This window comes from Bufo gargarizans, chromosome 3 (assembly GCF_014858855.1).
Source record: "Bufo gargarizans isolate SCDJY-AF-19 chromosome 3, ASM1485885v1, whole genome shotgun sequence".
Taxonomy (NCBI): Eukaryota; Metazoa; Chordata; class Amphibia; order Anura; family Bufonidae; genus Bufo; species Bufo gargarizans.
Genome location: NC_058082.1, coordinates 270,431,241 through 270,454,732, shown reverse-complemented (window position 1 = coordinate 270,454,732; position 23,492 = coordinate 270,431,241). Strand labels below are relative to the sequence as shown.

General features: G+C 45.0%; 1 protein-coding gene across 4 annotated transcripts in view; it reads right to left on the bottom strand.

Annotated features, from left to right (window-relative positions):
* Window positions 1-7,581, bottom strand: part of RFFL (ring finger and FYVE like domain containing E3 ubiquitin protein ligase) — a 61,917-nt gene extending 54,336 nt beyond the window's left edge. The window contains exon 1 of one of the 4 annotated variants that reach the window (XM_044286277.1): window positions 7,487-7,581. The gene's annotated coding sequence lies outside the window, so the exon portion shown is untranslated. Of the gene's footprint in view, window positions 1-7,424 lie in introns of all 4 variants that reach the window. The other 3 variants (XM_044286278.1, XM_044286275.1, XM_044286276.1) reach the window with 3 other exon arrangements.
* Between the last annotated feature and the right edge of the window lie 15,911 nt (window positions 7,582-23,492).

The window sequence follows — 23,492 nt, the reverse complement described above, 5'->3', positions numbered from 1 at the left end:
GCAGATTACACAGCATTTTCATTGTCACAGGCTCCCTTTAAGTATAAATCTTCTGGTTACAGAGGCAAGCTGTGGGCACTTGCTTAAAGTAGATTTTTCCCAGAAAACCCCTTTAAGAGTACCCTTTAAGTACACACACAGCAAGCAGAGCATACATGTACTGTGAATGCTATGGTTGAACCGTACTGACCCTGCATACAGAGAACAGTTCACAGAACATATCCTGCTAGGGTCAATGTACAGAAGATAGAACTATGCAGGTCATCAACGGGAATCTGTCACCAGTACAGACACATAAAGAGGATCTTTCACCTTCTCCCTGGCTACGACGTTGTCTGCTGCAACTGGACAGCGCCACAGCCAGGGAGAAGGAGTTGCCCACTGAGAACTGCTGGCGTCTCCTCCTCCCTGCACCAATACCATCTATTGGCATACAGTGCGCGATAACAGAACAGGGGCACAGCGGGGCAGCAAGTGGGGTAACAAAAAAAAAAGGGGGGCTCCTCAGCCAATCGGGGGCAAGAGACCACACTGCCAACCTGAAGCCAAGATCTGTTGACTGCTTTTCATCTCGGCACCAAGTCTCTATGAACAAGCTAGAATTAGGTTGCCAACCCTACTTCCTTCCCTCCTAGAGTCAAAAAGAATGGGAAACATAAAGGAAGAGCCTATACTTCTCTTTCCTGCTGGAAAACTGCATGTGTGTTTCCAGCCGGGGTACACTATTTATCGCAGTTTTGATGCATTTTCCTATGTTAACCCCATCGAAGTCTGTGGGGAAAACCACTCTACAGAAGGTGCAGAATCGCACAAACAGAGGACTCCTGCATAATGGATCCGTTATGCTGCCCATAGACCTCTATTATGACGGAATGCAAAACAGAATGCCTCTAAAGGTTTCCTTTTTGCATTCAGTCTTAGAAATGCAATTATTTTCCGATATAACCATGTTACAACGGAAAATAATAAAGTAATAAAAAAAACACCCAAACACTGAACCCGGACTTCAGTGAAAAAGTCTGGGTTCGGGTTCGGGTTCGGGTCCCGGCACCTGAACTCGCAAAGTTCGGGTTCACTCATCCCTATTGAACACCATTTGAACAACCAAACATCTGGTCAACGTTCATTTTGCAGACGCAGCCATACATACTTTACTCTATATTGGCTATCACATTAAACTGTCCATAACCGTTCAGTAAAACCGGGCGATGCAGGAAAGATCGTTCTGGGAACAATTCTCTCAAAGAAAGATCTTCCGTCCAACTATTGGGCAAAAATAATTAAACGGACAGACTTCTTTTCAAATGATAATGGTCTATCATCTGTCGGCTTAAACATTGTCATGTTGTCGTTAAATTTCAACAGATCATTGTTCATTTTGGTTGAAATCATCCATTTTGATAAACTTTAGACTAATGTGTGTGGCCATCGTTAGGCTCTTTTACATAAAAGTCGATGGAGTGAGCAGTGATCTGGACGAGGACGTTTATTCCCGACCACTGCCCACTTGTTAGAATGTTTATTGCTACTGTATGGGGACAAACGATCGTTTCTACGATCATTCGTCCTCATACACTTCTGCTGTTTGTTTACATGGGGCGATATGCTGCCGCTCTGTCCATGTAAAAGGTGCCTACCCAACAACAATGATCATATTAAAATGACAATCAATTTTCTGTATAGACAATCTTTTGGACGAAAAGCAGAACATCTGCATTACATGGGCATTTGACGTTTGTAGCCTGCGTTTCCGCTAATCCTGTGTTGTAATTGGGGTTTTTTCGGGTATCGATACTTTTGCCTGGTATCGACCTCGATACCAGGATTTGCCCTTTTTCGATACTAGGCTTCGCTATTGCGCAGTCTATTATCAGAGAACAAGGATCGCGCTGCTCTCAGCGTAATCCGTATTCTCCTCAGCAGCACAGGGGAGAAGGAAGCACTCTCTCCCTCCCTCCTGTGCCGCTGCCACCAATGAGGAGAGAGGGGCGGGCGTACTGCGCCACCAATGAATTGAAATGTTTAAAGAGGACCTTTCATCTGGCAAAAAATTGTTAACTAAGTATCATGATATGTAGAGCGGAGTCCAGGGATCTCACTGCACTTACTATTATCCCTGTGCGCCACTCCGTTCTCCCGCTATGTCCTCTGGTATCTTCGGGGACTTGGTTATACTGGGCGGAGACTGCCCTTGTTCTCCTGGGAGTCTCCTTCTCCCAGGCTGTAGTGCTGGCCAATCGCACTGCAGAGCTCAGAGCCTGGGAGGTTTTTTTTTCTGCGATTGGCCAGCGCTACAGCCTGGGAGAAGGAGACGCCCAGGAGAACAAGGGCAGTCTCCACCCAGTATAACCAAGTCCCCGAAGATACCGGAGGACATAGCGGGAGAAGGGAGCGGCACCGAGGGATAATAGTAAGTGCAGTGAGATCTCTGGGCGCCACTCTACATATCATGATACTTAGTTCACAATTTTTTGCCAGATGAAAGGTCCTCTAATACAAATCCCGGAGGCGGGTGCTGGCGGGGAGCTGCGATTTGTGGAAGTTAACCTCTCAGGTGCCGCACCTGCCTCCTGTATTAAAGTTAAATTATATTATCATTGGTAGCGCAGTGAGCCTCCCCCCCCCCCCTCCCCAGTATTAAAATCATTGGTGGCGCAGTGCACCCCTCCCAACCCCCCTCCCCAGTATTAAAATCATTGGTCGCAGTGGCCACAGGGTCCCCTCCCCTGGTGGCAGTTCCAATCGGAGCCCCAGCAGTGAAATCCTGGGGCTCCGATCGGTTACCATGGCAGCCAGGACGCTACTGAAGCCCTGGCTGCCATGGTGAGCTCCCTGCTGCTGTGTGTACTATACACAGGACAGCAGGAAGAGTGTGAAGTCCTATTCACCCTAATAGATCTCTATTAGGGTGAATAGGATAAGGGATTAAAAGATTCCAGGTTCTGGCCCCTAATGTGGAAAATAGTTATTAAATAAAAAGTAAAAAAATAAAATAAAAAAAAACTTACAAAATATTAAGTATAAATCACCCCCTTTCCCAATTTTACATATAAAATATATAAACAATAAATAAATAAACATATCGCCACGTCCAAAAAGTCCAAACTTTTAAAATATTTTTTTTAAAGTCCTATGCGGTGAGCGCTGTAACAGAAAAAAATAAAAACTGTGCGATTTGTAATTTTCTTTAGCCACCTTTTCCCCCAAAAAAATTGGATCGGACTGTTCTATTATGGGACGGACGTTCCATAAAATGCGGAATGCACGCGGCTTTTTTTTGCGTTTAATTTTTTTTGTGTGGTATCGAATAGTATCGAGTATCGCAATACTTTTTTATGGTATCGAAACAACCCTAGTTGTAATGTAATTGTCAGCAGGTTTATACCGTTTCTAGTTCTCAGCACATTACATTATATGGCAATGAGCGATCTTCAAGGACAAAGTTGTGCTAAATATTTCATTAGTGCACAGATGGAGCTTCTGCGCGTTCACCAGCTACTTCTGTTCGGTGCATCTTATAATCCCACTGACAAATAGCTGTTCTGTTTGTTCTAACACAATATTCATGACTGAAATACAGAAAACCGCCATCGCTTCTGTGTGCCTAATCTCCGGCATAAGTTTACAGGGAGCAGGAGGTGTGTTTCCTAAACCAGCCTGCTCAGAGATCTTGACTAGCTCACATACTGGTCTAACTTGTTTGTGAGGATAGTTCTGCCAACTCCAGAGGTGGGACTAGAAGGGTTTTCATAGCTCTCAACAAGCCAAATGTTCAAGAGGACCAGAGTTAGGCCTGGGCTACACTGCGACTAATGGATTTTAACTATTGAACCACAGCTGCAGTCCACATGACTGCTCTCGTCACGCAAGGCCACCACTTCAACCACAGTGACAGTCTCTACATAAGATAAAGAAGCTAGGCCGAGTGCAAAGCATTTATTCATGTTTGAAAAAAAAATAAAAAAACTTTAATCAGGCTACTTTCACACTAACGTTTTTAATTCCGCTATTGAGATCCATCATAGGATTTCAATAGCAGATGAAAACGCTTCAGTTTTGTCCCTATTCATTGTCAATGGGAACAAAACTGAAATGAACGAAACGCACCAAAATGCATTCCGTTCGGTTATGTCCCCTTCGCGGACAGAATAACGCTGCAAGCAGTGTTTTTCTGTCCGCGATGTGGTGCAGAGCAAGACAGATCCGTCCTGTCACACAATGCAAGTCAATGGGGACGGATCAGTTTTGTCTGACATAATAGAAAACAGATCCGTCCCCCATTGACTTTTAATAGTGTTCATGACGGATCAGTCTTGGCTACATAAGACATAATACAACCGGATCCGTTCACGACGGATGCATGAGGTTGTGTTATTGTAACGGAAGCGTTTCTGCAGATCCATGACAGATCCGCAAAGAACGCTAGTGTGAAAGTAGCCTTATCCTAAATACTTTTGGTACATCTGAATTTAAAGGAGTTGTCCGGTTACAGGATAGGACATCACAAGCTGATAAGCAGAGGTCTGGCACCCCACACCCCCGCTGATCAGCTGTTCTGTGTCCACTACAATGTTGATGGTGTCAACACTTGGCAATGGAGCTACACAGAAGAGCTGATCAGTGGAGGTGCAGGGTGCCAGACCCCTACCGATCAGCTAGTGATGGACTATCCTGAGAACAGACACTCACTTAAAGGTTGGACATACCCTTAGGCCTCTTTCACACGGGCTTCGAGCGTGAGGGCCGGATAGGATGCGAGTGCGTCTCTGAAAAATCGTGCGATTTTGCCTGCGAGTCGGGTGAGTTTTGTATGCGATTATGTTGTGTTCTTCAGTTTTTTCCACACGAGTGCAATGCATTTTGCGCGCGCATGAGAACCCAGACTTCTTCACTGAAGTTCGGGTTTGGGTTAGGTACTCTGTAGATTTTAATATTTTCCCTTATAACATGGTTATAAGGGCAAATAATAGCATTCTTAATACAGAATGCTAAATAAATGAGGGATGGAGGGGTTAAAAAAATATATATATTCAAAAAATTTAACTCGCCTCATCCACTGGTTCGCGCTGCCCGGCTCGTCTTCTTTCTTCTTTGATGACCTGGGTGATGTCACTGCGCTCATCACATGGTGCATCACCATGGTGATGGACTATGTGATGGACCATGTAATAAGCGCAGTGACGTCACCAAAGGTCCTTTTCCTCCCAGGTCCTCAAAGAAGAAGAAAGAAGATGAGCCGGGCAGCGCGAACAAGTGGATGAGGCGAGTTAAATTTATTATTTTTTTAACCCCTCCATCCCTAATTTACTCAGCATTCTGCATTAAGAATGCTATTATTTTCCCCTATAACCACGTTATAAGGAAAAATAATAAAATCTACACAACACCTAACCCAAACCCAAACTTCTGTGAAGGAGTCCGGGTTCGGGTCTGGGTACCAAACATGCTGATTTTTCTCACGCGTGTGCAAAACGCATTAAAACACTTTGCACTCGCACGGAAAAATTTTCCGCAAACGCTCGTGTAAACCCAGCCTAAGGGCTTTTTTACACGAGCGGATGCCGTGCGGGTAATCCGCTGCGTGAAAGAGAGCCAAGCCCCGTTCCGGACAGCAGAGACACGGAGCAGTTACATGACTGATAATGTTCTGTGCCTCTCTGTGATCTTTTTACTACAAAATAACGGTGAGATAAAGTTGTCACTGTGATTTTGTAGTAAAAATATCAGAGAGGCACAGAACATTATCAGTCATGTTACTGCTCCGTGTGTCTGCTGTCCGGAGCGGGGCTTGGATCTCTTTCACACAGCGGATTACCCGCACAGCATCCGCTCGTGTGAAAGAGCCCTAAGGCTACTTTCACAACTGTGTTTTCTTTTCCGGTTTTGAGATCCGGCAAAGGCTCTCAAAACTGGAGGAAAACGCTTCAGTTTTGTCCCCGTTCATTGTCAATGGGGACAAAACTGAACAAACCAAGACAGAGTGCACCAGAACACATTCTGTTCCGGTTTGTTGCGTTCTGTGACCAGACACAAAACTGATGCAAGCAGTGGTTTTATGTCTGTCATGGGAGACTGAACCCAAACAATGTCATTTAATGGTGCCGGATCCGGTTTTTGTGGACATAAAAACAAATTAAAAAAAAAACGCATCTGGCGCCCGTTGACTTACTATGGTTTTAGTTCAGATAAGGTTTCTTCATTTTTTATATAATACATACGGATCCATTCTGAAGTGTTGTATTATTATAACGGAAGAGTTTTGCTGTGGTTTTGAGATCCCCTGCCGGATCTCAAAACCGGAAAATGTGAAAGTAGCCTAAGGCTAGGTCTACACGACGACAATGAGTCGTGCGACAGATAGGGCACAACTACACTGCGACATGTCGCACAGCAATTTTTATAATGATAGTCTATGGTGTCGCAATGAGACATGCTGCGACTGCGACAATCACAAATGGACGAGCGAAGGCATAGCGATCATTCCTCCCCATGTAATAGAAGCGCTCTCCACAGCAAGCGATCGTCGGGAGCGAAGTCGGCTGTATGATCAGGGTGTCTAATACACCCTTTACACAGACAAGTCATTTAATACCAGGGTGATAAGGAAGGAGACGGCTATCAGTCAGCCATACACTACACTAATAAACAGAGCCTCGCAACGTCACCAAGGGTCTGTTCACACTGTGTCTATCGGAAGTATACACCCGGAGGATCTCCCAGCATATATGACTGTAGGCTTCGCAGGACATTCTCTTTGCCTGCGTCAAGTGGACACATCTGACGTATGCGCAGGGAATGTGTGGGGTCAGACCGGGCAGGGGAGCAAATGAAAGCAGCGATTAGTGTTGAGCGAACTTGTGTTTTAAGTTCGGCGTCTAAAGTTCGGGTTATCGAGGAATCGAGTTATGGATTCCGCTACCACGGACCATAACGGAATTTAGAATCCATAACGCGATTCTTCGCTAACCCAAACGTTAGACGCCAAACTTAAAACACAAGTTCGCTCAACACTAGTAGTGATCCTATTGGCCGTGCGATGTTTGGTGCAAAGTATTTCAATAATGACTCCAAATATTCCCCTCATGATAAATCCCCCCCAACTGATATACACGACATGTGACAGCACCCTGATCATGTCCCCGGATCACTGGAACCTATGGGATCAAGAACAGCCATGCTTATTAGAAATGTGAACTGGGACATATGCCTGCAAAGACTCTAATGGGTAGCACACAGCTTGCCCCGTCTGTGTGTGACCCGGCCATAGACCAAGCTCACTAGGTGTCATCTTTCCCTATGCACGACCCAACTTTACTCCCCTAAGCAAAGTGCGCCCAGCGCTTCCTGCTCCAACTTCCTCCTAGTGCCCGCAGCTGTGACAGCGGAAGACCTGTTGCACTGGTGGGCATATCTGGGTATGGTACCTGAGCAGATGCCAGGGACACTGGAGTCCCGCACGCCCCCTCCTCGGCGCTCTACTACTCACAGGTCCCAACAGGTCCCCAGCAGCGGCATGTCCCGACCACAGGCAGCAGGAAGAGCCAGGCAGAGGCTACACGTGGGCGGGGCTGCGCCACGCCCTCCGCCGAGCGCAAGACCAATAGCCACCGGAGCACTCACTTATAACCACGCCCATCCTAGGATGGGCTACAGCGGTCAGCCACGCCCCTCGCTTGTCGCTCCTACACGAAAACACGTGATTAGTTCGTTGTGTGACGTCACACACAGGGTTGCCTGTGGGCGTTATGATGAGGGATTCTGGAGACGATGCTGGGGATCCCAGAGGTTGTCCTCGCTCAGTTTTAGGACCCCACAGGGGAACAGCACTGCGACGTGTCTACTGGTTCCTACTATGTATGCTGCGTAGCTGCTATGTGTTTGTTACCACGCTTTGTAGCAGTTTGCAGGTGGTGGGAAGAGGGACAGCTACAGTAAAAGTATTCACCCCCCTTGACTTTTTCAGTATTTCGGTGCCTCACAACCTGGAATTAACATGGATTGTTTGAGGATTTGCATCATGTAATTTACAGAACATGCCCACAACTTTGAAGATGGTTTTATTTTTTTATTGTGAAGCAAACAACAAATAGGACAAAGTAACAGAAAAAGTCAATGTGCATAACTATTCACCCCCCTAAAGTCAATACTTTGTAGAGCCACCTTTTGCAGCAATCACAGCTCCAAGTCGCTTTGGATAAGTCTCTATGAGCTTGCCACATCTTACCACTGGGATTTTTGCCCATTCCTCCTTGCAAAACTGCTCCAGCTCCTTCAAGTTGGATGGTTTGCGCTTGTGAACAGCAATCTTCAAGTCTGACCACAGATTTTCTATTGGATTGAGATCTGGGCTGTGACGAGGCCATTCCAACACATTTACATGTTTCCCCTTAAACCACTCATGTGTTGCTTTAGCAGTGTGTTTGGGGTCATAGTCCTACTGGAAGGTGAACCTCCGACATAGCCTCACATCACGCACAGAGTGGTACAGATTTTGTTCAAGAATATCCCTGTATTTAGCACCATCCATCTGTCCCTCAATTCTGACCAGTTTCCCAGTCCCCCCAGCATGATGCTGCCACCACAATGTTTCACTGTGGGGATGGTGTTCTTTGGGTGATGTGTTGGGTTTGCGCCAGACATAGCGATTTCTTTGATGGCCGAAAGGTTCAATTTTAGTCTGATCAGAGCAGAGCACCTTCCTCCATACATTTTTGGAGTCTCCCACATGCCTTTTCGCAAACTCACAACTAAGGTTGTTTCGATACCATAACAAAGTATTACAATATTCAATACCACGCCAAAAAAAGCCGCGTGCATTCTGCATTTTATGGAACGTCCGGCTCATAATCGAACAGTCCGATCTTATTTTTGGGGGGGACAAGTTGACAAAAAATAGTGAATCGCGCTGTTTTTATTTTTTCTGGTCTGGCCTTCACCACATAGGAGATTTTTTTTAATATTTTAATAGTTTGGACTTTTCAGACGTGGTGATATGTGATATGTTTATTGTTAATATATTTTATATGTAAAATTGGGAAAGGGGGTGATTTATACTTCATATTTTGGTGTTTTCTTAACTTCTTTTTTTTTTTTTTTACTGTTTATTAACTATGTTCCCCCTTAGGGGCTAGAACCCTTGTCCTATGCACACTGATAGAGGTATATTAGGGTGACTAGGACTTCACACTCTCCCTGCTGTCCTGTGCATAGTGCACACAGCAGCAGGGAGCTCACCATGGCAGCCAGGGCTTCAGTAGCGTCCTGGCTGCTATTGTAACCGATCAGAGCCCCAGGATTACACTGCTGGGGCTCCCATCAGAAGCTGCTACTGCACCACCAATGAAGAGGAGACACATCGCTAATTGGTGGCCACTGCCACCAATGTTTTTAATACTGGGGGGAGGGCGCACTGCGCCACCAATGTTTTTAATATAGGATGGAGGGCGCACTGTGCCACCAATGATAATTAAAGGGTTTCTGTCATGGGAAAAATCGTTATGTAGCTGACTGACATTAGGTGTCCATGCTCAGAGCTCCTCATCTGCTGCTCCTAGGTGTCCTTGCTCAGAGCTCCTCTTCTGCTGCTCCGAGGTGTCCACGCTCAGAGCTCCTCTCTCTTCTGCTGCTCCGAGGTGTCCACGCTCAGAGCTCCTCTTTTACTGCTCCTAGGCATCCATGCTCAGAACTCCTCTTCTGCTGCTCCTAGGTGTCCATGCTCAGAGCTCCTCTTCTGCTGCTCCTAGGTGTCCATGCTCAGAGCTCCTCTTCTGCTGCTCCTAGGTGTCTACGCTCAGAGCTCCTCTTCTGCTGTTCCTAGGCGCCCATGCTCAGACCTCCTCTACTGCTGCTCCTAGGTGTCCCTGCTCAGAGCTCCTCTTCTGCTGCTCCTAGGAGTCCATGCTCAGAGCTCTACTGCTGCTCCTATGTGTCCATGCTCAGAGCTCCTCTACTGCTGCTCCTAGGTGTCCATGCTCAGAGCTCCTTTTCTGCTGCTCCTAGGTGTCCATGCTCAGAGCTCCTCTTCTGCTCCTCCTTGGCGTCCATTCTGAGGGCTTCTCCCCTGCTTCTGCCGCACATTGGCATCCAAACTTATGGTTCCTGCCATGTTCTTTCCCCTTGGTTATGATAGATTTGATGGTGCTCCTGGGTATCATCAAAGATTTGGATACTTTTTTCTATAACCTAACCCTGACTTGTACTTCTCAACATTGTCCCTTACTTGTTTGGAGAGTTCCTTGGTCTTCATGGCAGTGTTTGGTTAGTGATGCTTCTTGCTTAGGTGTTGCAGCCTTTGGGGCCTTTGAAAAAAGGTTTGTATATGTAATGACAGATCATGTGACACTTAGATTGCACATAGGTTGACATTATTTCACAAATTATGTGACTTCTGAAGGTAATTGGTTGCATATATATATTTTTCTTATTTCACTTCACTAACTTAGACTATTGTGTTCTGATCAATGACAAAAAATTCAGATTAACAAAACATTGAACTTAAGGCGGTAATGTAACAAAACATGAAAAAAGTCAAGGGGGTGAATACTTTTGCAAGGCACTGCATATAGTGACATAAGTTTTCAAGTTCCCTCCTGCTTTGCTGTCCCTACAATGAAAACTACACTCACCAAGAGCCAGGAACTCAGCTCACTGCTAGTACTCTTCAATCAATTATACAGATAGCAGCTTTAACTGATCATGCTGCCTCCTACTGACTGCTCTGGTTATGACACCTCAAAGACAACTTAGAGGAAGGGGTGGGTAACCTGCAGAACTCCCAGCATGCATACCTGCTCTGCTTTTCTCAGGACTCTCATAGTTTAAATGGAGCACGCTGGGGATTGTAGTTTCACAACAGCTGGAGTGCCACAGATTGTGATGGCTGCACTCAAGTCGAATATTGACTTATCAAGAGCTCCTCTTCCCCTGCTGCTCCTAGGCGTCCACGCTCAGAGCTCCTCTTCTGCTGCTCCTAGACGTCCATGCTCAGGGCTCCTCTACTGCTGCTCCTAGACGTCCATTCTCAGAGCTCCTCTTCTGCTGCTCCTAGGCATCCATGCTCAGAGCTCCTCTTCTGTTGCTCCCAGGCGTCCATGCTCAGAGCTCCTCTTATTCTGCTCCGAGGTGTCCACGCTCAGAGCTCCTCTTTTACTGTTCCTAGGCATCCATGCTCAGAGCTCCCCTTCTGCTGCTCCTAGGTGTCTACGCTCAGAGCTCCTCTTCTGCTGTTCCTAGGCGCCCATGCTCAGACCTCCTCTACTGCTGCTCCTAGGTGTCCATGCTCAGAGCTCCTCATCTGCTGCTCCTAGGTGTCCTTGCTCAGAGCTCCTCTTCTGCTGCTCCGAGGTGTCCACGCTCAGAGCTCCTCTCTCTTCTGCTGCTCCGAGGTGTCCACGCTCAGAGCTCCTCTTTTACTGCTCCTAGGCATCCATGCTCAGAACTCCTCTTCTGCTGCTCCTAGGTGTCCATGCTCAGAGCTCCTCTTCTGCTGCTCCTAGGTGTCCATGCTCAGAGCTCCTCTTCTGCTGCTCCTAGGTGTCTACGCTCAGAGCTCCTCTTCTGCTGTTCCTAGGCGCCCATGCTCAGACCTCCTCTACTGCTGCTCCTAGGTGTCCCTGCTCAGAGCTCCTCTTCTGCTGCTCCTAGGAGTCCATGCTCAGAGCTCTACTGCTGCTCCTATGTGTCCATGCTCAGAGCTCCTCTACTGCTGCTCCTAGGTGTCCATGCTCAGAGCTCCTTTTCTGCTGCTCCTAGGTGTCCATGCTCAGAGCTCCTCTTCTGCTCCTCCTTGGCGTCCATTCTGAGGGCTTCTCCCCTGCTTCTGCCGCACATTGGCATCCAAACTTATGGTTCCGCCTCTGCTTCTGACACTCCTAGACATCCACATCTGTGACTTCATCTGGAAGGAGCGGAAGAGGAGGGACCACAGGTGTGCATGCCAAAGAGCCGTTTTCAGAGCCTTTTAACTTTTTTATGAGTTTCATAAATATAGCATTGGAGTCAAGCATTATTACTTTCCCTGCTATTACCCCAGAAAACATGCTAAGTTTATTGATAAATGCATATACAGCTATTGTGACAGCATCCTCTGGGTTTTCCAGGAGTAAGATACTGATGACCTAGCCTCAGGATAACAGACAATATACCTATATCAAATGCATTCGGAAATGCAACGGGCACCCCCCCCCGGCGCTTTATATTGCATCTCAGGTTTAGAAGGAATGCCGAGTGGTGTACTGCGGCCTAAATGTCTCTTTATGTGTGCCACGGTGCTCCTACCTGGATACAGGTGGACCCCAGGCTTTGGCTCCAAAGCAATAAATAGGGGAATAATTGAGGGATTTGAAGAAATAACTTGAGTCCAGACCTTGAGATGAAGTTCAATGGCAGCTTTACTTGAATAAACGTTTCTCCAAACAGTTTCAGGCTTTGTCTTGGTTCCAGCAGGCTTTAGAATTAAATTGGCAGGCAAACTCAACTGTGCTATATTTTTCTCTCACTCTGCTGTACTGACAAGCTCACTTGGTGTCTGTTTCCTCTTTATGCTGTACTTCACTCTTGTAGTCGGACTTATGTTCAGCCAAAAAGTATTAGAATCCTGACAGCTCCAACATGCAGTCTCAACCAAAACAAACCAGAACTGCCCATCTCCTTTCGGTAGCAAGCAGGACTGGCCCACTTCTCTTCAGAGGGGGGTTCGAATAGAATGGAGAGTTCCATTCTATCTAAGGCCCCTTTCACACGAGTGAGTATTCTGTGCGGGTGCAATGCGTGATGCGAATGCATTGGGCCCACACTGAATTCGGACCAATTCAGTTCAATGGGTGTGTGTACATGAACGTTGTTTTTCACACATCACTTGTGCGTTGCATGAAAATCGCAGCATGTTCTATATTGTGCGTTTTTCACGCAACGCTGGCCCCATAGAAGTGAATGGGGCTGCGTGAAAATCACACCTGCAAGCAAGTGCGCCCGCGCGATAAAAACTAAGTGCAATCACAGGCAAAAATGAATGAACTTGCTTGCAAAATCGTGCATTTTTAACTGAACGCATCTGGACCTAATCCATATCGCTCGTCTGCAAGGGGATTAAGGATAGCTCTGCCATTTACACTGCCACCTGCTGGTGAACCAGGCACATTACATGTAATAAACAGTTACATAACAAGATTATGAATGCACAATGTGGAGGACCTGGAAAGACATACATAAGATGACATTATATTAGCCCATTAGAGATAGTAGCAGGGTGCAGTAGTGGTAACACCACTCTGGGGTATTACAGAAAGTCTTCAGACCCTTTCACTTTTTCCACATTTTGTTAGGGCTCATGCACACGAACATATTTTCTTTCCGCTTCTGTTCCGTGTTTTTTGCGGACCGTATGCATAACCATTCACTTCAATGGGGCTGTAGAAAATACTGAAGTTACTCCATGTGCATTCCGTTTGTCTGCATGGCCGTTCCGCAAAAAAGTAGCGCATGTCCTATTATTGTCCACAAATCACGGTATGAGGCCCCATTCAAGTCAATGGGTCCGCAAAAAATACGGAACGCACATGGAACACATCCGTATTTCACGGATCCATATTGTAGAAATGCTATGCCCAGCCCATATTGCTCATGTGTTTGGTGATTAATAAGTTAGGCTACTTTCACACTTGCGTTCAGAGCGGATCCGTCTGGGGTCTGCCCAGACGGATCCGCTCATATAATGCAGACAATGGGATCAGTTCAGAACAGATCCGTCTGCATTATATTGTAGAAAAAATTCTAAGTGTGAAAGTAGCTTCAGACGGATCCGTCCAGACTTTACATTGAAAGTCAATGGGGGACGGATCCGTTTGAAAATTGAGCCATATTGTGTCAAATTCAAATGGATCCGTCCCCATTAGGGCTGGACGGATGCGTTCGGGGCCGCTTGTGAGAGCCTTCAAACGGAACTCACAAGCGGAACCCCGAACGCTAATGTGAAAGTAGCCTTACTGTTTCTGTATACGATCTGCAAAAAACGGATCAAATACGGAAACCATACGGATATGTTTTGTGCAATAACGGAGCAGGACTTAAATCAGAGGAATAAAGATCAGATACGGAACAACGGATCAGTGAAAAACGGACTGCAAAACAACGGTCGTGTGCATGAGCCCTTATGCTGAGGCATAGTGCTAAAATAAAATAAAAGTTCAAAGTTTATGTTTTTCCCCATCATTCTGCACTGAATACCTCACAATGCGAAAGTAATAACAGAGTGATGAAAATTTTAGCTAAAGTGAGAAGGAAACTAAAATATTGCATTGACATAAGACTCCGGACCGTATCTGCAATTTGAGAACCGCAAAACATGGTGCATAGTGCCATATTTTCCACACTCCTCTGCAAAACGGACAAGAATAGGACATATCACGGTATATCTTTTTTGCAGAACCGCTGAATGGATATATGGATGCGGACAGCACATGGTGTGCTGTTCGCATCTTTTTCGTCTTTATTGATATGAATTAATCAGCAAAAAAATTCTAAGTGTGAAAGTTGCTCAGACGGATCCGTCCAGACTTTACATTGAAAGTCAATGGGGGACGGATCCGTTTGAAATTGAGCCATATTGTGTCGTCAACATCAAACGGATCCGTCTCCATTGACTTACATTGTAAGTCTAGACGGATCCGTTTGCCTCCGCACGGCCAGGCGGACATCCGAACGCTGCTTGTTCAGGTGTCCGCCTGCTGAGCGGAGGACAAACGGTGTCAGACTGATGCATTCTGAGCGGATCCGCATCCACTCAGAATGCATTAGGGCTGGACGGATGCGTTCGGGGCCGCTTGTGAGAGCCTTCAAACGGAACTCACAAGCGGAGCCCGAACGCTAGTGTGACAGTAGCCTAAAACATAACAAAAATAAAAATAATAGACACATTAATTGGGTATTGCCGCGTCCGTAACAACCTTCTCTATAAAAATATCACATGAGATGGCCCCTTAGGTGAATGCTGTAAAAAAAAAAAAATATTAAAACTATGCCAAAACAGCTATTTTTTGTCACCTTTACTCACAAATAGTGTAACACCAAGCGATCCAAAAGTCTTATGTTTCGCACATTGGTACCAATCAAACAGTCATCTCATCCCGCAAAACATTAGATCCTACTTAAGACAATAGCCCAAAAAATATTTCTCTCAGCAAATGGCAACAAAAAAACAAGATTTTATTCTGCTCAAACAGGCTTTCACTGTGTAAAACTTAACAAAAATAAAAATTATACACATATTAGGTATTGCCATGTCCATAGCAACCTGCTCTATACAAATATCGTATTATATGCCCTGTAGCAATGTGAACATTGAGGTGTTGTTTGCACCAGGAGCGTGTCACCAAGGGGCCCGGTCTTGGTGGAGTAAAAGCCCTAGTCCAGGTGTCCACTAAAGTAGTTGGGGGACACCATATAGATAGTGTAGCTGGTTCAGCTATTTCAGGGTGGGCTTTTACTGGGAACAGGCAATGTGTGGGTGCCTGTTCCCTATGCTCCAGTCCGGGACTTAGGGCATGCTCACGTCCAGGGATTCCATTTAATCTGGTTTCTGCAATTGAGTGTGCAGACAGAGGCCTGGTGAGGTTTTGTCAGATTGGTCTCAGCTATGCAATAGCCTGAAGTTTGGGGGACCTAGCGACGCCTAGAGAACGAGGGTTGCACGGCCAGCGTCTGGAGGACTACTGGGCCACACTCCCCCAAAAGGTACTGGAATTGCCACAGCCTGGAGGCTGCTGTATTGAGGTTGGCTGAGTAAAGCCGCATATGATGTCCATGTGTGAACTGTGCTCTACAAGTAAGGTAGGGACGTATTTTGTTTAGGTAGTGCCTAGACGGGCAGGAGTTTATTTGTATGTCTTTCTTTATGCCGTGTGCCACAATAAATGCAATGTTTGGCCATTAAAACTTGGTGTCCGTGAAGACGTGTGTGGTTGCAACCCCCGAAAAAGAGCTAACCCCCGACAATTGGTGTCGGATGCAGGCAAGTTGTCCAGGAAAAAAGGCAGCAACAGCTGGTTGCTAGGGGCAACGATGAGACAGCAGGTGCTGCTAATCTGGACACTTCTACTGTGTTTGCAAGAAGTTGCTGTGTGGAGATTTAAAGGGCCAGAGGCCCAGTGAAAGGGACACCTGGAGACTGGTCTCAAATTAAAGTGGACTTATTTGCTGGGAAAGTCTGTTGCTATGGGGTGGATAGAGGATCTCACCAAGCAGCTGGTGCAAGCCAATCTGGAGCATGAAAAGCTCAGGGAGGAGGCTAAACAAGAGCAAGCAAAGTGGCAACAGGAGCATAAAAAACTCATGAAGGAGTTGGACAGACAAAGAGAAGTCCTATCCCAAGGCGTTTCCCACAGTAACAGTTGTGCTGAGGTACTGGGCAGTGACCTTGTGGCCAAAAGGTGTGCCGTTGCTAAGGGAAACCGTCGGGAAGAGAGGGAGATGGAGAGCGGTGTGGCTCTCAAAAGTTCCAGTGGGTACCGAGTCCCAGAGAGGAAGTGCGGAGATGCCATAAGACCGTTGCTGGGAGTAACCAACCATGACAGCATGCAGCTGTTCCACAACAGAGAGAGTGCTGCTGGAGATGTCGTCAAGTGGGAAAGTGTGCACCTGATTGTCCTATGGTCAAGGGTCAGGTGACCAGGAATCATAGGAGAAGCATGGTGACCGCTGTGGAGCTGTGCGTATAGCACTTGAGAGCGCTGAACCTGTGACGACAATGGCTAAGAGCGTTCCAGTTATTTCTTGTATAGCAGATAATGTGACAGTGAGCTACCTGCTGGGCCGGGAGGTGTTGGGACACCGGGACTACAGACTGCGCCGAAAATGTACAACATTGTGATGAATGGCAGTTCAGTCCAGGCGGTGTTGGACGCAAGGTGCCAGGTGAACCTGATACGTGCCAGCTTGGTAGCTGGGAACCATGTGATGGACATGGACAGGGATAGCAAGGACTATCCTGTGATTCGCACTGAGGGTGAAACTCCAGTGAGAACTGGGACTTATAAACTTGATGTCAAAAATACTCTCATCCCTGAGGGAATGTTCGGCCGTAATTTCCCGTTATTCTGGGGAAAGGGAAACACTCCTGCAGAACCTGAACCTATCCCTTTAAATGACAGTGTGATGGAGATACACAGTGGTGTGAGTGAAATGACCATTGGAAACAATGGTGCAGATAAGATGCAAGGTGATTGTACCAAGTTTACAGAACTGTGTAATACCAAGCAATCAAAAAATCTTATGTACCCCAAAATGATACCAATGAAAACATCACCTCATCCTGCAAAAAAATGAGCCCTCATATAAGACAATCACTTAAAAAATAAAAACCAATGGCACCCTTTAACCAATCCATCAAAATCTTCGCTGCAAAAGCCATATGGCAGTCCTGCCATGTGCCCCCATAGCAGTTTACCACCACATATGGGGTGTTTCCATATTCAGTAGAAAATGGGTAACACATTATGGGGTGCTTTTTCTCCTGTTACCCCTTGTGAAAATGAAAAATTTGGGGCTAAAGCAAGATTTTATTGAAAGAAATGAAACTTTTCATTTTCACAGCCAAGTGTTTCCAAATTCCATAAAACGCTTAGGGGGTCAAAGTGGTAATTACCCCAGTTAATATATTCTTTAAGGGGGGTAGTTTCCAAAATGGGGTCACTTTTTGAGGGTTTCCATTGTAGGGGTACGTCGGGGTCTCTTCAAATGGTGCCATTCTAGCAAAATCCAAAATCCATATTGTGCTCCTTTCCTTCTGACTACTGCCATGTGCCCATAGAGCAGTTTACCGCCACATATGGGGTATTTCTGTAAACTGCAGAATCAGAGTAATATATATTGAGGTTTATTTTGCTGTTAACCCTTGCTGTGTTACAAGAAAAAATGTATTAACATAAAAAATCTACCATTTTCCTTTTAATTCTTGTGGAACACCTCAAAGGTTAAAGTTTGTAACATCAGTTTTGAATAATTTGAGGGGTGTAGTTTCTAAAATGGGTGGCTTCCATTACGTAAGCCCCTCAAAATCACTTTATAACTGAATTGGTGCTCAAAAACTGGTTTTGGAAATTTTGTTAAAAATTAAAAAAAATTGCTTCTAAGCCTTCTAACGTCCTAAAAAAATATAATTACATTTACAAAATGATGCCAACATAAAGTAGACGTATGGGGAATGTTGTTAAATATTTTATGAGGTATCACTTGTGAATTTTTCAACATTTTAGTAAAGGGTGAAATATATTGATTCAAATGTATGCCTTTATGAAGCACAATGTGTCACGAGAAAACAATCTCAGAATGGCTTGGATAAGTAAGTGTTCCAAAGTTATTACCACATAAAGTGACACATGGGCCTGGGATTTAAGGCGAAAAGTGGCTCTGTACTGAAGGGGCTAATTGCCTAGTAAACATGAGAAAAAAAATAAATACAACCCATTAAGGACCCATGACGTACATGTACATCATTTCTTTGCGGGACTTGAAGACCCGTGACGTACTTGTACTTCATGGGGATCGGTCGGGTGCAGGAGCTGCGCCCGCCCGATCCGCGGTAGGAATCCGGCAGTCACTGATAGCCGGACCCCTGCTGCATGCGCCGGCATCGGTGAAAAGTAGACATATTGGGTATCGCCGCGTCCGTATCTACCAGCTCCATAAACATATCACATATCCTAATCCCTCAGATGAACACTGTGAAAAAAAATTAAAATAAAAACTGTGCTAAATAAAGTCACCTTACATCACTAAAAGTACAACACCAAGCGATCAAAAAGGCGTATGCCCGCCAAAATAGTACCAATCTAACCGTCACCTCATCCCGCAAAAAATGAGCCCCTACCTAAAAACAATCGCCCAAAAAATAAAAAAATATGACTCAGAATATTAAGACACTAAAACATCTTTTTTAATGCTGTTTATTGTGTAAAACTTAAGTAAAAAAAGAAAAAGTATACATATTAGGTATCGCTGCGTCCGTAAGAACCTGCTCTATAAAAAATATCGCATGACCTAACTCCTCAGATGAACACCGGAAAAAAATTAAAATAAAAACTGTGTAAAAAAAATAAAAGCCTTTTTTTTTGTCACCTTGCATAAAAAGTGTAATAGCAAGCGATCAAAAAGTCATACACACCCCAAAATATTGCCAAACCGTCATCTCATCCTGCAAAAATCATACCCTACCTAAGATAATCGCCCAAAAACTGAAAAAACTATGGCTCTCAGACTATTGAGACACTATAACATGATTTTAATTTTTTTTTTTTTTTTTTAAATAAAATTATTTTGTAAAACTTACCTAATATGTCTACTTTATTTATTTATGTATCGCGATCAAGAAGTCATATGCACCCTATAATAGTACCAATCAAACCGTCATCTCATCCGGGGAAAAAATGAGCCCCTACACAAGACATTCGCCCAAAAAATAAATAAAACTACGGCTATTAGAATGTGGAGACACTAAAAAATATTTGGTATTGTCGCGTGAGTGACAACCTGCTCTATAAAAATACTACATGATCTAACCTGTCAGATGAATGTTGTAAATAAAAACGGTGCCAAAACGGCTATTTCTTGTTACCTTGCCTTTCTTGTTACACAAAAAGTGTAATGAAGCAACCAAAAATCATATGTACCCTAAAATAGTACCAACAAAACTGCCACCCTATCCCGTAGTTTCTAAAATGGGGTCACTTTTAGGGAGTTTCTACTCTAGTGGTGCATCAGGGGGTCTTCAAGTGTGACTAGATGGGCAAAATGGTTCTTATCCGCCGACACATTCTATGTTTCTATGACATGGCAGCTTAACCGCTTGCCGCCACTGTAACGCCAATAGGCGTCCGGGCGGCAGCGCTCTCAGGTCTCAGCGACGCCTGTTGGCGTCATCTCGTGAGACCCGAGATTTTGCTTGAACGCGCGCACGTTCACAGCGGCGCACAGCTCTGAAGTTAAACTACAGCCTGCCAGCACTGATCATTCGCTGGCAGGCTGTAGATGTTTAAAAAATCGCATCAGAAAGGTATATCAGACGCTGTTTTGTTAACAGCGTCTGATATACCTGCTACCTGGTCCTCTGGTGGTTCCTTTTGCTTGGATCCACCACCAGAGGACACAGGCAGCTCTGTAAGAAGCACCACACCACACTACACCTCCCCCCCCGTCCGTTATTAACCCCTGATCATCCCATATAGACTCCCTGATCACCCCCTGTAAGGCTCCATTCAGATGTCCGTGTTTTGCGGATCAGATTTGCACCAAAGGGGTCCGTTTGGTGCATTTTTTTTTTCTGTGACTTATATTATATTTTCATCCGCACAATGCTCCGTTTTGTGTAGGATGCCTTTGTGGTGCATGTGGACCGCGCCGACGTCCTCCACCGTATGCATTTTTTTGCTGGGGATAGTCGTTTGCTGCGGTGGGGCTGCTCCCCCAATGAAAAACACGCTACAGTGTTACTGGGTTGAGCCGCTCCCCCCAGATTTGCCACTATATTTCTGTGTTTGTCACCTTAGGTTCTACAAAAAACACTGTGTTCGCCCGATCAGGACTGATCTTGTGCGCACACTTGCGTTCAGTCCGCCCCACCGCAGTGACAGAAATTGTTTTTTTCTGATCACTGCAAAAACACCGTAAAATCGCTATAAAATCACTTTTGAGCTTTTTGGATCTTTATTAGCGGTCGCAGCTTTACCACCTCTTCTTTTTTTTTTTTTTTTTTTTTTTGGGCAGAGATTTTTTTCATCCACATTGATCGATGCGAATGAAGAAATCTGTGCCGTTCATTTTTTCTTTCAGCCCAGAGGCTGAACGGAAAAAAAAAAATCTCATTACCCGTATGCTCAATATAAGGCCTCTTTCACACTACAGTTTTTTGCGTTCTGTATACGGTCCGTTTTTTGCGTTCCGTATACGGTCCGTATACGGAACCATTCATTTCAATGGTTCCGCAAAAAAACGGAATGTGTTCCGTATGCATTCCGTTTCCGTATTTCCGTTTTTCCGTTCCGTTGAAAAGATAGAACATGTCCTATATTTGGCCGCAAATCACAGTCCGTGGCTCCATTCAAGTCAATGGGTCCGCAAAAAAAACGGAACACATACGGAAATGCATCCGTATGTCTTCCGTTTCCGTTCCGTTTTTTGCGGAACCATCTATTGAAAATGTTATGCCCAGCCCAATTTTTTATATGAAATTACTGTATACTGTATTTGCCATACGGAAAAACGGAACGGAACAACGGAACGGAAACGGAACCACAACGGAAGCAAAAAACGGAACAACGGATCCGTGAAAAACGGAACGCAAAACACTGAATTCAACATACTGTAGTGTGAAAGAGGCCTTAGGAGAATAGCAGAAACTCGTAATGATTGCGGAGACCCTCAAATGCCAGGGCAGTACAAACACCCCACAAATGACCCCATTTTGGAAAGAAGACACCCCAAGGTATTCGCTGAGGGGCATATTGAGTCCATGAAAGATTAAACTCAACTGGAAAAAAATTGATTAAAATGGAAAATCTGCAAAAAAAGTGAAATTTTGAAATGTTATCTCTATTTTTCCATGAATTCTTGTGGAACACCTAAAGGGTTAACAAAGTTTGTAAAATCAGTTTTGAATACCTTGAGGGGTGTAGTTGTAAAGTGGGGTCACTTTTTTGGAGTTTATACTCTAGGGTTGCATCAGGGGGCTTCAAATGGGACATGGTGTCAAAAAACCAGTCCAGCAAAATCTGCCTTTCAAAAACCAAACGGCGCACCTTTCACTCTACGCCCCGCTGTGTGGCCGTACAGTAGTTTACGGCCACATATTGGGTGTTTCTGTAAACGGCAGAGTCAGGGAAATAAAGATACAGTCTTGTTTGGCTGTTAACCCTTGCTTTATTAGTGGAAAAAAATGGGTTAAAATGGAAAATTAGGCAAAAAAATTAAATTCTCATTTTATCCCCATTTGCCAATAACTCTTGTGCAACACCTAAAGGGTTAACAAAGTTTGTAAAATCAGTTTTGAATACCTTGAGGGGTGTAGTTTGTAAAATGGGGTCACTTTTTTGGAGTTTATACTCTAGGGAGGCATCGGGGGGGGGTTCAAATGGGACATGGTGTCAAAAAAACAGTCCAGCAAAATCTGCCTTCCAAAAACCGTATGGCATTCCTTTCCTTCTGCGCCCTGCCGTGTGCCCGTACAGCGGTTTACGGCCACATATAGGGTGTTTCTGTAAACGGCAGAGTCAGGGCAATAAAGATACAGTCTTGTTTGGCTGTTAACCCTTGCTTTATTAGTGGAAAAAAATGGGTTAAAATGGAAAATTAGGCAAAAAAATTAAATTCTCATTTTATCCCCATTTGCCAATAACTCTTGTGCAACACCTAAAGGGTTAACAAAGTTTGTAAAATCAGTTTTGAATACCTTGAGGGGTGTAGTTTGTAAAATGGGGTCACTTTTTTGGAGTTTATACTCTAGGGAGGCATCGGGGGGGGGTTCAAATGGGACATGGTGTCAAAAAAACAGTCCAGCAAAATCTGCCTTCCAAAAACCGTATGGCACACCTTTCTGTAGATTGTATTAGTTTCCCTTTATACCATGGTTATAAAGGAAAATAGCATTCTGAATACAGAATGCATAGTACAATAAGGCTGGAGGGATAAAAAAAAAGGTTTAACTCTCCTTAATCCACTTGTTTGCGCAGCCGGCATCTCTTCTGTCTAGTTCTGTGAGGAATAGGACCTTTGGTGACGTCACTGCGCTCATCACATGATCCATCGCCATGGTAAAAGATCATGTGATGGACCATGTGATGAGCGCAGTGACGTCATCAAAGGTCCTATTCCTCACAGAACAAGACAGAAGAGATGCCGGCTGCGCAAACAAGTGGATTAAGGTGAGTTAAATTTATTATTTATTTTTTTAACCCCTCCAGCGCTATTGTACTATGCATTCTGTATTCAGAATGCAATTATTTTCCATTATAACCATGTTATAAGGGAAAATAATAATGATCGGGTCCCCATCCCTATTGTCTCCAAGCAACTGTGCGTGAAAATCGCACTTGATTGCGATTTTCACGCAGCTCCATTCACTTCTATGGGGCCTGCGTTGTGTGGAAAACGCACAAAGAGGAGCATGCTGTGATATTCACGCAACGCACATGTGATGCGCGAAAATCACTGCTCATGTGCACAGCCCGATAGAAATGAATGGGTCCGGATTTAGTGCGGGTGCAATGCGTTCAACTCGCACATTTCACCCACGCGGAAAACTCGCCCGTGTGAACGGGGCTTAAAAGAATTTGTCAGGGCCCCCTCAACAGTATTACACAATGAAATGATAAACAGTGACAGTATAGACGGATGGAACAGCTGCCGGTGTAACGTTACATTACCCTACTTCGTGAGATTTCCCTACCTCCTTACTTTCAGTTGCACAGCTAATGACGTGAGGAGGCGTTCCTGAGTTTTGATGATCT